The 12,616-nt window shown below is 41.2% G+C and overlaps 1 long non-coding RNA gene across 1 annotated transcript in view; it reads left to right on the top strand.

Moving 5' to 3' along the window:
* The window catches only part of LOC134471770 (uncharacterized), a 115,031-nt gene extending 107,995 nt beyond the window's left edge, over positions 1–7,036 (top strand). The window contains exons 3-4 of the long non-coding RNA XR_010041403.1: positions 5,431–5,589; positions 5,931–7,036. This is a non-coding gene — a long non-coding RNA (uncharacterized LOC134471770). The remainder of the gene's footprint in view (positions 1–5,430; positions 5,590–5,930) is intronic.
* Positions 7,037–12,616: the final 5,580 nt, after the last annotated feature.

Below are 12,616 nucleotides of genomic sequence, written 5' to 3'. Positions count from 1 at the left end.
TCATTCCTGGAAATGGTGTGTGGAATTGGAGTTTTGTGCATAGTGAAAAGGCAGGCCCTCTGCTCTGCCATCTCCCAGCTCTAGAACATTTTTCATACACAGCCCTTCTAAGTCTGTGATTGTTCATCTGAAAAGGAGAAAACATATAGTTGACTCTCACGGAGGCCCAGTGCAGGAGCTTAGTTCAAACAAGGGCATTTGTGGGAGAATGGGAGCTAATTAACATAAAGCTTCGTATGTGAGAGTCACTCAGGAACTGGCAGCTATTATAATGAACACCTTAAATTTTGATGAGGTAAGCAGTTCTTATTAAAAGACGTCTTTTGGTTAAAAACAAGGTGATAGGCCTCCCATATTTTGTTCCTTAGAATACATCAACTCTTGGAAAAGTTTAAAATGTTTGCTGGCATGACCATTTGTACCTTAATTCATCAGATACTCAATGAATGCCTACTAGATGGCAGGCACTGTTCGAGATCCTTGAGCTGAAAGAAAAAAACACTAAAGCAGTGAAGTGGCAGTGTGAGGAGAGGGAAGAACCAGACTCTGCAAAGGTAGATGCAATTTTTCATTCTGGCTCTGTGCAATTTGGGTGGGTTACTGAACTTCGTGAGCCTTGTTTCTGGATCTCTAAAACATAGATAATAGTGCATGTCATATGAAACTGTGATTACACATCTATGTAAAGCAGTAATATTCTAAGTATAACTGAGATATTATTCAAAATATTTACTAGCCATATAGTTAATAAATCAGAAAGAACCAGGTGTAGAGAGCCACTATATTAGTGCACATTAGCATATTGGCAGAATATCAGCTCAGTCTTTAACAGTGCTTAGCCCAGGTTTAGTTTGAAGGCAGGGAGTTGTATAGCGTATATGTTTTGCTTTGTGTATCTTATAACACACTGACATCTTAAAAACCTTTCTGATTGGGAACCGACTGTATTTAGAAATAGCACAGGGCCTCGCCTGGAGTGGGTCTTTGATAGGTAAACTCATCAGCCCAGACCTGGACCTCCTCTGTCTGGCCCATACACCTCACAAGGCAATATTCCTCTTCCTTCAGTCATCTCAGGTCCTAGGCAGCTAGAGCTACCTGACAGCCAAAAACCCACTGGAATGTTTCAATCTGGAAATGTAGGTAGGGGATTATGCTTGAAGGGCCTTCAAAGTCATGCTATTGCAGATATATGGGAATGGGAAAAAGGGAGATATAGTATGGAGGACAGTATGAGTGGGATGGTTATGGCTGGCAAATGCATGAGAGTTTGATCTAGAGAGGAGTGTCTAGCTGGCAAGAAGGGCATGATTCAGGGAATATGTCAGACATGAAAAGGTGAAGCCCCGTTAAGGATTGAATATAGGAAGGAAGCAGCTACAGATGACTCCTGAATCTTCAGCTTGGGCAACAGATACACACAGGGATCTTAGAAGGCACAGCCACTTTCGGGCCAAGTTCTTTACAGGTCTGTGAGCCTACATGATTTCCCCTGCCCACCAGGTCAAGTAAGGCTCTTTTTTTTTCTTTCTTTTTTTTTTGATGTCACAACTGTAAATATTTCATACCAGTGGCCACGTTTCTATTTTATTTTGGGAATGGCACTGTAACAGTTTTTTCAGCTTATGTGACTCAGGAAACTGAAGGGCCATTTTTGTCCACAAGGATTTGTTTGGTGCTGAAGATGGCAGACAGTTTGGTGGGGGTGAGGACAGATAGTGCCCAAGGTCTTGCAGCGTGGATGTAACATCTTGTTTCTAGGATAACACTGCCAAAGGGGTGTGGGTACATCTTAGAAGAAACAAAACAGAAAAGCGTGACCAGCCACCTGACCCAGCTAGGAGTCTGCCTTAACTCTTGTAGCACTCTCTTACTGGCCTCAGAGGTGGCCACTGTGTTCAAAGGCAGTGCCTATCCAACTTTATGACTCCAAATCAGTTTGCAACAGTCTAGAATTTTCATACAACATGCATTTCCATTGTCTTTCTGAAGCTGCTAAGGGGTAGACTCTTTATACTCATCATAACATTGACTATTACTATGAAGCTACATGGTCTATCTTTATTGAGCTCTTATATATGTCAGGTACTGTGTTATGCAGAACTTTATATAGATAATCCAAACTCTTCTGCACAACCCTTGAGGTAGGGACAATGATTAACTCAGGTGATGATTAATTTAGTGATTAACTCAATGATTAACTCAGATTACTCAGGTGAGGAAACTGGGCTTAGAGAGATAAAAGTCATTATCTCTTTGCTCTTAGTGAGGAGGTTATGTATCCAGTGGCACAGTTGTACAACCATGCAAGTCACGAAATATAATCACTAATAAATACGATCAAGTACTAGAGATGTAGCTTATTAGACTGTTTAACTGGCATGTGTGGGGCCCTGAATTTAATCTTTTGCACTGCAAATAAAATTTTAAAAAGATGAATACATAAAGAAGGTGAAACTGAGAATTAGAAAGGTTAGAATCCAGAACCCAAGTCTCTGATTTTAAAACCATGTCCTTCTCCAAGGTCACTGGTTGCCTCTGGTTGTACTTGTGGTCAAAGCACTAATTTGTAGAGACTGTTTAATAACTGAAAACTGACTTTGAATTCTGGAATCTTTAGAGTAAGCTAATGGAATCAATATTGGTTTATGGCGTGGTGGTGCTTCTGGTCTAAGGTCTGATCATGCCACTCTTTCTCACTCCTCATTTTAGAAAGTACATTGAGTGAGGCTATTTACATCATAAATCATTAGCTATTAAATCCCAGGAAGTCAGCCTGGGCTTCCAACATTGCTGACTTTTCACTCGAGACCAACCACTGTACCATTAGGCTCACAGACAGGAAGCTTCCTACCTTTTTCTTTGAAGTTTATAGTCTTCTGAGAAATACAGGACAGCTATTTATTTTTATATTTATGCAAATCATATATACATACAGAGTGGTTAAAACATAAAAACAACATATGGTTTAGGAGAATTTCCTTAAGTGCTGCAGGCATCTCCGGATACAGAAATAGCATGGCTGCTAATAATGTGGCTTCCTCAGCAAAGATCACAGTGTTCAATCACTTGCAAAATAAGGAGGTAAGGGGCTCTTTGAGATTGGTGCCACTTTTATATTCATGCACTAATGTTCTTTTTCATGACAAATGAGTGTCATTTTAAAGATGTTTGATCAAGCATGAAATAACAGGACAGAGCAAAACTCTCTTGTAGGCTCTAGCCTGTCTTCCCAGTCTGAAACCAGTTCCAAACACTGACTTGTATCATGTAAAAAATTTGATGCACTTGGAGTTCATAGAGTCTCAAGGTACTGAATTGGAGATATTTAGAAGAAAGCATAAAACTAGATTCTAATTAATGAGCCTCATAATCACCCTTGTTAAGGGTGTAGGGGGAGATAAAGAATTAAAGGAAATTAAAGAAGAGGAAAGATAAAAAATGGATTTACTAGTTACCAGTTTCCACCTCACACCAGTGTTGAGGTTTTATACCATCTTCACAGCAATCCTGTGTTATAGGTGCAGAAACTGAGGGATTAGAGATTAAAGGAGGCACCTCATGTCATGCAGCTGTTGAGTATTACAGTCTGTACTCAATTCTATCTGATACAACAAAAGCTTAGATTTTCCTACCCCTGTGCAAGTCTTTCCTAAAAGATTCCAAGTCACTGACTAGGGGTATTTGCAGTCTCTGGACACATCCTAAGTTGATATTTGCCAAAACTGTGAAAATCAGAGGTGAGCAGTGTGAACAGAGCACAGGGCTGGGGCCAGAGCGCTGTTTTCTCTCCTTCTGGGCTGCTAGGCAAAAAGCAAGTCCTCACTTTGCACACCATGCTTCATTTGCTCTTTGTGCCACGGTGCAGCTCCAGTGCCTATAATGCAGAAAGCAATTAATTTACCCAATATTATCCAATTTTTGGCATGTACTGAATGCAGCCAGAGAGACTAAGCCAGGATCCTATCAAGGACTTATGCCTGTGTCTGTGCAGAGGGATGTGCAGTTGCCATAGCAGCAATCAATCTGCTAAATAACTGGTAACATAAACTGATTCAAAGGCAGAGCTGATTTGGGTCAGGGAATTGCACTCCATAAAGAGCAACTTCTCGGTGACTTTTGAGGATTTTCTTTTCAGCTTTTATAGATGACCCTAGAAATGCATAGTGAGTGACTGCTCAGTAGCAAGAGGGTGTGTATTGCCTCAAGAGGAAGACATTGTACTGCTCACAGCAAGTTTGGGTAGGTAACTCTGTGGAACATGCTGCAACATTGCTCTCCCACTGCGTGTCAATTCCCAGATGCTCAGGAGGACCAGTAGCAAAAGGCAAGTTCTCACTGTGAGTTCTCACCATGTCCCGGGATGCACTGCTCAGTGCTTCACATGTATTTTGCCAATCCCACAAAATGGGACTTACTGTCACCCTTCCAAGGTGTGGGCACTGAACTTAGCAGGCCCAAAGCTGCATGACTACCTGGGAGTGGGCTCAGGATTCAGACTCCAGTTGGCTTGGTGTGGATGCTATGCTCTCTCCATCCTTCCACGCTGCTTGTCTTCCTTGAACTTTCCCCGGAAAGAAAAGACAGTCCTTAGCTCTGATTCTGCTTTGTGTAGTGTGAATGCTACTAATTATTTTTAATTCAGCATAAAAACTAAGTCTCGGGCCAAGAGGACTTGGCACAGCTACAAGTAGCACTAACTAGTTTGGGTGCTTCAGATTCTTAATAAAAAGGCTTTTTCTTTTCCTTGGATTTCTACAATAGTATTAGGTGTTCCTGTTGTCTCCATTTTGATCTAGACTCCCTGTTGAGTAAGCCTGTGCCAGGAAGAAAGTATTTTTTTAACTACAAATGATGGTATGTTATAAAGCCATGAAAGCACTGACTTGATAGTCTCTTGAGTTATGGATTTTGCTAATTTCTATTTGTGTGATTGAGGGAATTTTTCTTCAGTTTTTAAAACCTTGCTTTAAAATGGGGATGATGATGATAATGTTGATATCAATTAACTCTCAGTTAATTAAAATTTTGGGGTGAATGAGATAGAAGCAAAATTTGCCTTTGAGTCATATAAGGTTCCCTTGCACCAAGGAATCTATTCTGTCACCCATATATCCTGATTTTTAATTATATTTTTATTTTGGCTTTTTGGCTTAGTGGCTCTGCATTAAATATTTGCAGAATGAATGAAGTCTAAGAAAGTATTCAGTAGAGTGCCTGTCACATGGTTGTTGTTTAATAAATATTAGTTTTCTGTTTAAACAAAGTATAACAGTTATTAAAGAATTCTTCATCCTTAGCTCTATTTTAGTATCAGTAGTTTAATTTGGCTTCTCAGAAGGACTTAAAGCCTGGCTGCCTGGAGAAAGGAGATTTGGACTTTGGATGTACCTTTGTATTTTCTGTTGCCTCTTTCTGATTCTCTGGCAGGAATCACGAGGTAAGGCAAGTGTTGCTGACTGAGGTCCGCCAGGCCTCTCCTTCCCAGGCCCCACAGCGAGAGAGCCGGGGTCAGGACCCCTGGAAATGAACTTCATGCAATGCGCAATTTGACACAGCTGTGCCAGCTGGAATACAGGAGCTGAGTAGGTGAGTTCATTTAGAGGATCCTATTGTTTTTCACTCTCTCAGCTAAAAGGGTAGCAGTTTCTCTTGCAAATGCAGCCTCCAAGCCAGCCTTTTTCACACGGGCTGTCAGTGAGTGGTGAACATCATCTGCACAGGGTTGGGTTGCATTTTGAACTTGTAATGCGAGAGTGAGACGTCTGCCTGTCCCTTCTCAGCATTCTTCTCTATGAGGCGGCAGTTTGCACAGACCTATAACCCCTCTATTGGGTTTCTGTGTATGGCAGTGCAGTAGTTGGTGGCTTCACAATAAGTGTTCAGTTTTCTTCCTGTGTGTGAACATTGATTTTTTTCTTTTAACCTAGAATGCAAATGGAACCTGTGCCTACTATCTGAATATCTCTGATTAGACTACCTGCACAAATCTGCCTGTTGACTTTAACAGATTGAATTCAAGTCTGCAACAGTCTTAGAGGAAAAAGAAGATTGCCTTGCCTCCCCAGTTATCATCAGTACTTGGTCTGAATGCAGACAGATTTCCCAAATTCCAGATAACAATGATAGGCAAGAGTTTCTGAGACCCTGGAGGCAGAGTGTAATCATCACACAGGTAAATTATCCCTGCCGTGAGAAAATTGGAGCAGTAAATGAAACATTAGTCCACTTCACTAGGAGGTCATGTATGTTACAGTCCCACAACAACCTGCTTCTCTGATTACAGTTAGCATGAGACTGCCATTCATGCCTTCACTTTTTTGTGTTTTTTATATTCTGCTGAGCTTTGTTTTACTCCAGCTTCTTTGCACTCTACCAATTAAGCCCAAAATTGGCAGGGAAGACAAAATACACATGAAAGGGAGGGTGAAAGCAGACAAAGGCAATGGAGAATAAAGTTGAAAAATGCTCCTTTCTTCCTTCCTCTCCTGGCAGCTGTGCTGAGCTAAGGAGATACTGAGCCTGTGTGACAGGGAACCGTTAACTCACCTGGTTTCCAGCCCTGGGCAGTCCTCGGAAACTTGGAGGGGCAACATTTGTTATTTGTGCCTTGCCCTGCTATCCCACTAGGCTGCTCAAACTCCAGAGTGTACCTGGCTTCTTCCACATGCGAAGATACAGGATGACATTTATCAAGGTTTGCTAGATGCAGGACTTACGTTACTGTGCTAAGTATTTCAAATGAGTTAATAACTATCATCTCCATTTACAGATAAGAACCCTGAACCAGGAGAGAGTGTGATAATTCACGAAGGTGATGCAAATTGGTGGGAAGAGGATGCCAACAAAGGCCCGAATGCATTCTTACTTTATTTATTCTTTATTCTTTGTAGGAAGCCTGGAAAATACTTGAAAGATTGAGGATGAAAATATGAGCATCCAACCTTCCATCCTCACACCAGAACTGCTGTATTTTATTCCAATTCCATCCATTGTTTGAAGCAAATATAACTTAAAATATATATGATGAAAATCATGCTTTAGCTAATCTTTTTATTTTTGTATCAAAATTTTAAGCAAACGTTTTCCCATGCGGCTATAAGGCCTTCATGTTGGCGTGAAGTAACTATCTCCCTATTGTTGGATAGGCTGGGTATGTCTGGCATGTACAGTTTGACAGTGGAGAAAAGAGCTGTGTTGTTTAGGGGAATAAGTGAATTTTTGATGTGCAAAGTTGGGAAGGGTGGCGTTTTGGGGGACAAGAAACCCTTCGATCTACACTTACTCTCTTTAGACTGTCATTTACACTTATTCGTATACATTTTCTAAGGCACAGATTTCTCATGCCTGCTTTCTTTTGGCATCTGTACTTACAGAGAAGTGCAGCTGTGTTTTAAGACTGACCAACTGACTGACAGTACAGCTTATCTTATCAGAGAGTTGCAGGGAGCTTATTTTATAGTTTTTGGATTTTCTGGAAACTGGTGTTTTTACTTGGTGCTTTAGAAGAGCCTTGTCTTCTTTGTATTCTAGTCTCTTGTTTTTCTTTCTGTTTTCTTTTTGAGATTAGGTCTCACTGGCCTGGAATCTGTGATCCTCCTGTCTCAGCGTCCCTAGTACCTGAGATCACAGGGTTGTGTCATCGTACCAGACTAGGAGAGAGACTACTTTCAATGCAGTCATGCATTGTTTCATACCCTTTTGTGTGTGGTATTTAATGATACTTAATGGGCCAAAGAAGAAAAGAACTTATAGTCAAACATGGTTCTTGCCACTAAGAATCTATGTGTTAGGTCTATAATAAGAATGAAGATAATTATGATTTTCATGGTAAGTGCTGTGATACATATGAATATGAAGGGCTTGGGAAACCTAATTTAATTATCACGTTTTCTAGAAAAAACAGGTCTCAGCAAAGGCTATGGGTAAGTGAAATATTGATTAGGCTCCATGTGGCAGGCTGAGTGGGTGTGCAGAGGCAGGTGATGTGGGGAGGCCACACCCCAGGAAAGGAAGAGCTTCACACAAAGGCACAGAGGTGGAGTTGGTTCTGGGTACACACGTGGTGCAAGAGACCCCAGGTGGAGGTAGCACCTTGGTTGAAGAGGAATTGAAAGTTGTGGCAGGAATGAGATTATGCAGAGTAGCTGTCAGCTCTAGAAGTTGTCAGCTTTATTCTGTTGGTACTGGTGCCTGTGCAAGGCTTTGTAGCAAGGGCTATGACCTCATCTCTCCGGAGCTCACAAGTTTGGGAGGGGGCTCTTAGTTTGGGAGAGCTGGGAATGAGGGTGGGAAAGGGGCACCTCGCAGAAAAGGCAGTGGGGGTGAACACCTAGCTGCAGTGTATGCATCATGATTACAATAAAAACCGACAACAACTACTACAAAACATAATAGGTGCTTAAATTTTAAAAGTGTTACGGTGAAAGACACATTACTGTTATCCCACACCCCCCTCAAAATACTCCTCCTCTCTTTGAGCACACTCTTTTAGCTCCTCACTTCCTGAAGAGCTCTGGAAGTCCTCGTGTGTGTTTTTAATTGTGCTGTCCTGGGTGCCTCCATGCTCTGGATCAGTGCAAGGCCTCTCTACTTTTCATGGTCATTTTGACTGTGGAGGAGGCGTCAGACCCAGTCAAGATGAGTGTGGACACTGTGGTGTTTTTGCTAGATAGAGACAGTTGTAAATGTTTTGAATTAGTTTAGGAGAGCAAGGCAGCACAAAAAGTACAACTAAAGACACAAAAGAGGGCTTTGAGCACAACTTCAGACAGTAGGAAGAGCAATGCATGTGTTCAAAAAGGAGGGGAGATTAGCATTGTGAGAGGGATTAATGGCAATGTGACTTTTGCTGTAATAAATTTTTTAAAAATTTAAAGACAGGCCGTTTGATCACATCTTGTCTGTGCACATGACTATAGCTATAGCTTTCCTTTTAAGGGAGACATCGGCAAAACTACAAAATCAGGCTTTCCAGGTATGGGTGTGTACTGTTCTCACAACTATTTAATCAATTATAAAATTCATCTATTCTATTTTTTGAATTTTTTTATTGTGGTTGATTTTCCAAGGTTTTCTAACTTTGCTTCTTATTCAAAATTTATTTTCCATTTTTATCCCCATTTGGAAAAAGCTCTTATAAAGTAGAAATGTTTATGACTTCTCCTTTAACTCTGATATTGAAATGATGATTGTGAATCAGCCTCTAAACTGAATATAAAATTGAATATTTTATCAAAATCATTTTCTCTACTAATTTAATGGCACCGTAAGGAGAAGGTTCATCATAAGCCTGTGAGCTCTCCTGGTGTGTGTGTGTGTGTGTGTGTGTGTGTGTGTGTGTGTGTGTGTGCGCGCGCGCATGCGTGTGTAGTCTCAGCTGCTTGGAAGACTGAAATGGATGGAACACAAGCCCAAGACCAGACTGGACAACACCACGGAACCCTATCTCGGGGGTGGCGGTGGGGAGGAAGCCCAGATAAAGCTAAAACAAACAAAGGAACCAACAACAGTAAAAAAGGGAGCGGCAGTGTGTTCAGACTACATTTATAATAGAAAAAACTGGTAAAAAGTATTTTCAGTTTGATTGGACTTATCTGTAAAAGTGTGACTGTTAGGTCTTTTCTATAATCTCCATATATAACATGGAGATTGCTGTTTTTATCCTGCACCCCATGCTAATCAGTCTGTCATATAAATCATGTATTTTGTTTTATTCTGTCACCTCCACACCTGCCTTAATTCTGTGCAATCAGGAATATGTTGCAGGAACATAATTAGCACTGCCAGCAGACCAAAGTTAAAACTGCACTTCTGTGTGGAGGCAAAAAGAGATACTGTTGGGTGAGGAAATCAATTTTAATTTCAAATTATATCAGAGCTGTTTCAAATACAAAGGCTAAGGATTGTCGAAATACAAAATATAATTTGGTAATACCATCTTACTCGTAGTAGGCCTGCTTTCCCCTTATTCCCCTTCCTCCAGCTCCCCTTCAGCTCCTCCTGGTCTTGTAGTGCAAGAGAGTCTGCGTGAGAGTCAAGGCATGGTACAGTCCCTTGCCACCACTATAAGGTCGCCAGTAGATCAGCAGGTTTTTCATTCCTATTTGACCTTTGGTATTGCCTGAAGGAGGGCTTCCCGGAACTCTGAGGCTAGGTCTACAAATGTTCCTCCAGCCAACTGCATCAGCATTCACCCTACCTAACCTTGACTGCTCTTCATACTGTGATAGTACTCTTAAATTTACCCATCCATAAGTTATTCTGATCCTGGTACTTCACAGAATTCCAGACATATTTTGTCACTCAGTGTCTGTTTGAATGAATGAAACATTGCATAAACAAGCACTTAGGTTGCGGTGCTAATTCCTAGCTCCATGCTTGTGGGTAATTTATTCATGACCCAATCTTTAGAGCTACAAAATAAAGGCGGTAGTCCTAACTTCAGGGTCAGTCTGAGGAAGTGAGACAATGTAAGCACAGCCCCGAGGACAATTCCCTCTGCATGGTTACAGTGAGGGGGTAGTGTTGTAGGCTAGGGGAATGCTGTGAGGGTTTGGAGCAGAGGAGTGAGTGGGGGAATGCTGTGCCTCAGGAAAGATGAATCTGGTACTGTGGTGCAGAAATGAGAAAAGAAGAGAAAATCTACTTTACCTGGGTATGAGATGATGCGGTTTGGACCAGCACTTTGGTTACAGACTACGGTCTCAGATGCCATCTCTGGGTGAGTAGGTGGTTCTCTTTGTTGAGTCTTTAGGTGCCCTATGAAGGCAAAGAACTCCCTGAGCCTCCCTAACTGAACTGTTGGCCTTCTTGCCAATAGGTGCTGGCAGGGTTTAGTCAGATTCATAACCAAATGGGGAACAGTGACTCACTGAGACCCTATCATAAAGAAGATTTATTTTAAGGACATCCTCCAGTTCAATGCAATCAAAATAGAAAAGCCACGAGGATCCAAGAAAGTCACTTTCTCTCTCGACACTCACCCGTTCATAGGTATGGTGTGCCTGTTTCTCTGTGTGTTTCCGCTTTTGTGTTTTTGCTGATGACTTGCTAATCTCCTCTAGTCCAAATCCCTCGGGGCAGCAATCTGTCTTGGTTATCATCACTGCACTTCATGGGTCCTCAGTCGGCTGGGAGTGTACTTGGGCTCTTTCTTCCCTGCAAAGACTACAGAAATAGACTGAAAGGAGCATTGGAACAATAAGAGCATGACTGACATTTCCAGGATAGAGCAGTCGAGAAGACAACACAGATTTGCTAGTGCTATTAGAAAAGTGAATCCTATCTGTTGGCATAAATATGTGCCTGCTGACATGGGAAGGACCTTCTGACATAAGCAAGAGAAATAATAATGGTTTTAGGAAAACCTGAAAAAAGTTACAGAGGAGGTCATCTTATAGTGTGCTAAGTAATGAGCTTGGTAATTAATGGACTAACTTTTGATGCTGTCTGTGTCCAAGCACCATAGTAGGTGCTAAAGTAGAAGTGACTAAGTCTTTGCCCCTGTGTAATTTACTTTCTCTTGGCAGGAGCCAATGAAAAAGTAAGCAGATATATGATTTAATATCAAATGTATGATTAATATCAAGATACAGGATTAGTATCAAGCAAATATATGATTTAATATCAAGTGAGAATAGGTCTTCTTATGAAGATAAATATGGTAGCACGATGGCCAAAAGATATGATGGATCTCCAGCCCCACTTTTTCTTCCAGGTGGACAAAGAGACAGACCATTTCTTAATTCAGTTCCTTATAATTTGACTCTGTGGCCATGTGATCAAGTTCTGGCCAATGCAATGTGAGAAGAAGTGATGTATGCCACTACCTACGCCTGTAAGACTTCCTTTTGTGGTCCTCATGTTCTTTTCATTTTGTCTGCCTTGGAGAGAGACAATTCCTGGGTGGGCTACTCAACAAAAAATAGTGGAGCCATAGTATGGTTTTTTTTTTTTTTTTTTTTTTTTTTTTTTTTTTTTTTTGGTACTGGGGATCCAACTCACTCATGACCTCACACTTACCAGGCATGGACTTGAAGGCACTAAGCTGAATCCCCAGCCAATAGGGTTTTTGAGTCACTGTACAGCACTTCCCAGCTCAAAATGTCTCCAATCTATGGCTAAGTCTGTGAGAAGTACATTTTACTTGTGTCAAGTCAGTGGTTTTCAATGTCACTGGTTCACAATGATGTTGCTAGGCCAGCAACATCAGCATTTTGCCTGGGGTCTTAGTCCATTCATGCTACTGTAATACGTTACCTGAGACTGATGATTTATAAATAATAGAAATGTGTTTATTATCATTCTGGAGGCTGGAAGTCCTCTTGAAGGTGACAACAGATTCAGTATTCAAAAAGGTATAATTTTTGTTCCTCGAAGTGGTGCCTTAAACACTGTGTTCTAACCTAGAAAAGGGGGAAGATAGTCACAGGGGCCTCATTGATTATCTGTACCCCTTTTATAATTATAATCCCATTAATGAGAGAGGGTACCTTCTCTCATTAGTCCCACTTCTTAATGAAATTGCACTAGAAATTTAGTTTTAACCTGAATTTTGGAGGAGACATCAACATTCAAACAGTGGCACCTGAGGACATGTTACAGGTGTGCATGT

This window comes from Cavia porcellus, unplaced genomic scaffold (assembly GCF_034190915.1).
Source record: "Cavia porcellus strain 051 isolate PalLab524CR breed Dunkin Hartley unplaced genomic scaffold, mCavPor4.1 scaffold_1, whole genome shotgun sequence".
Classification (NCBI taxonomy): domain Eukaryota; kingdom Metazoa; phylum Chordata; class Mammalia; order Rodentia; family Caviidae; genus Cavia; species Cavia porcellus.
This window is presented reverse-complemented; position numbering and strand designations above follow the sequence as displayed.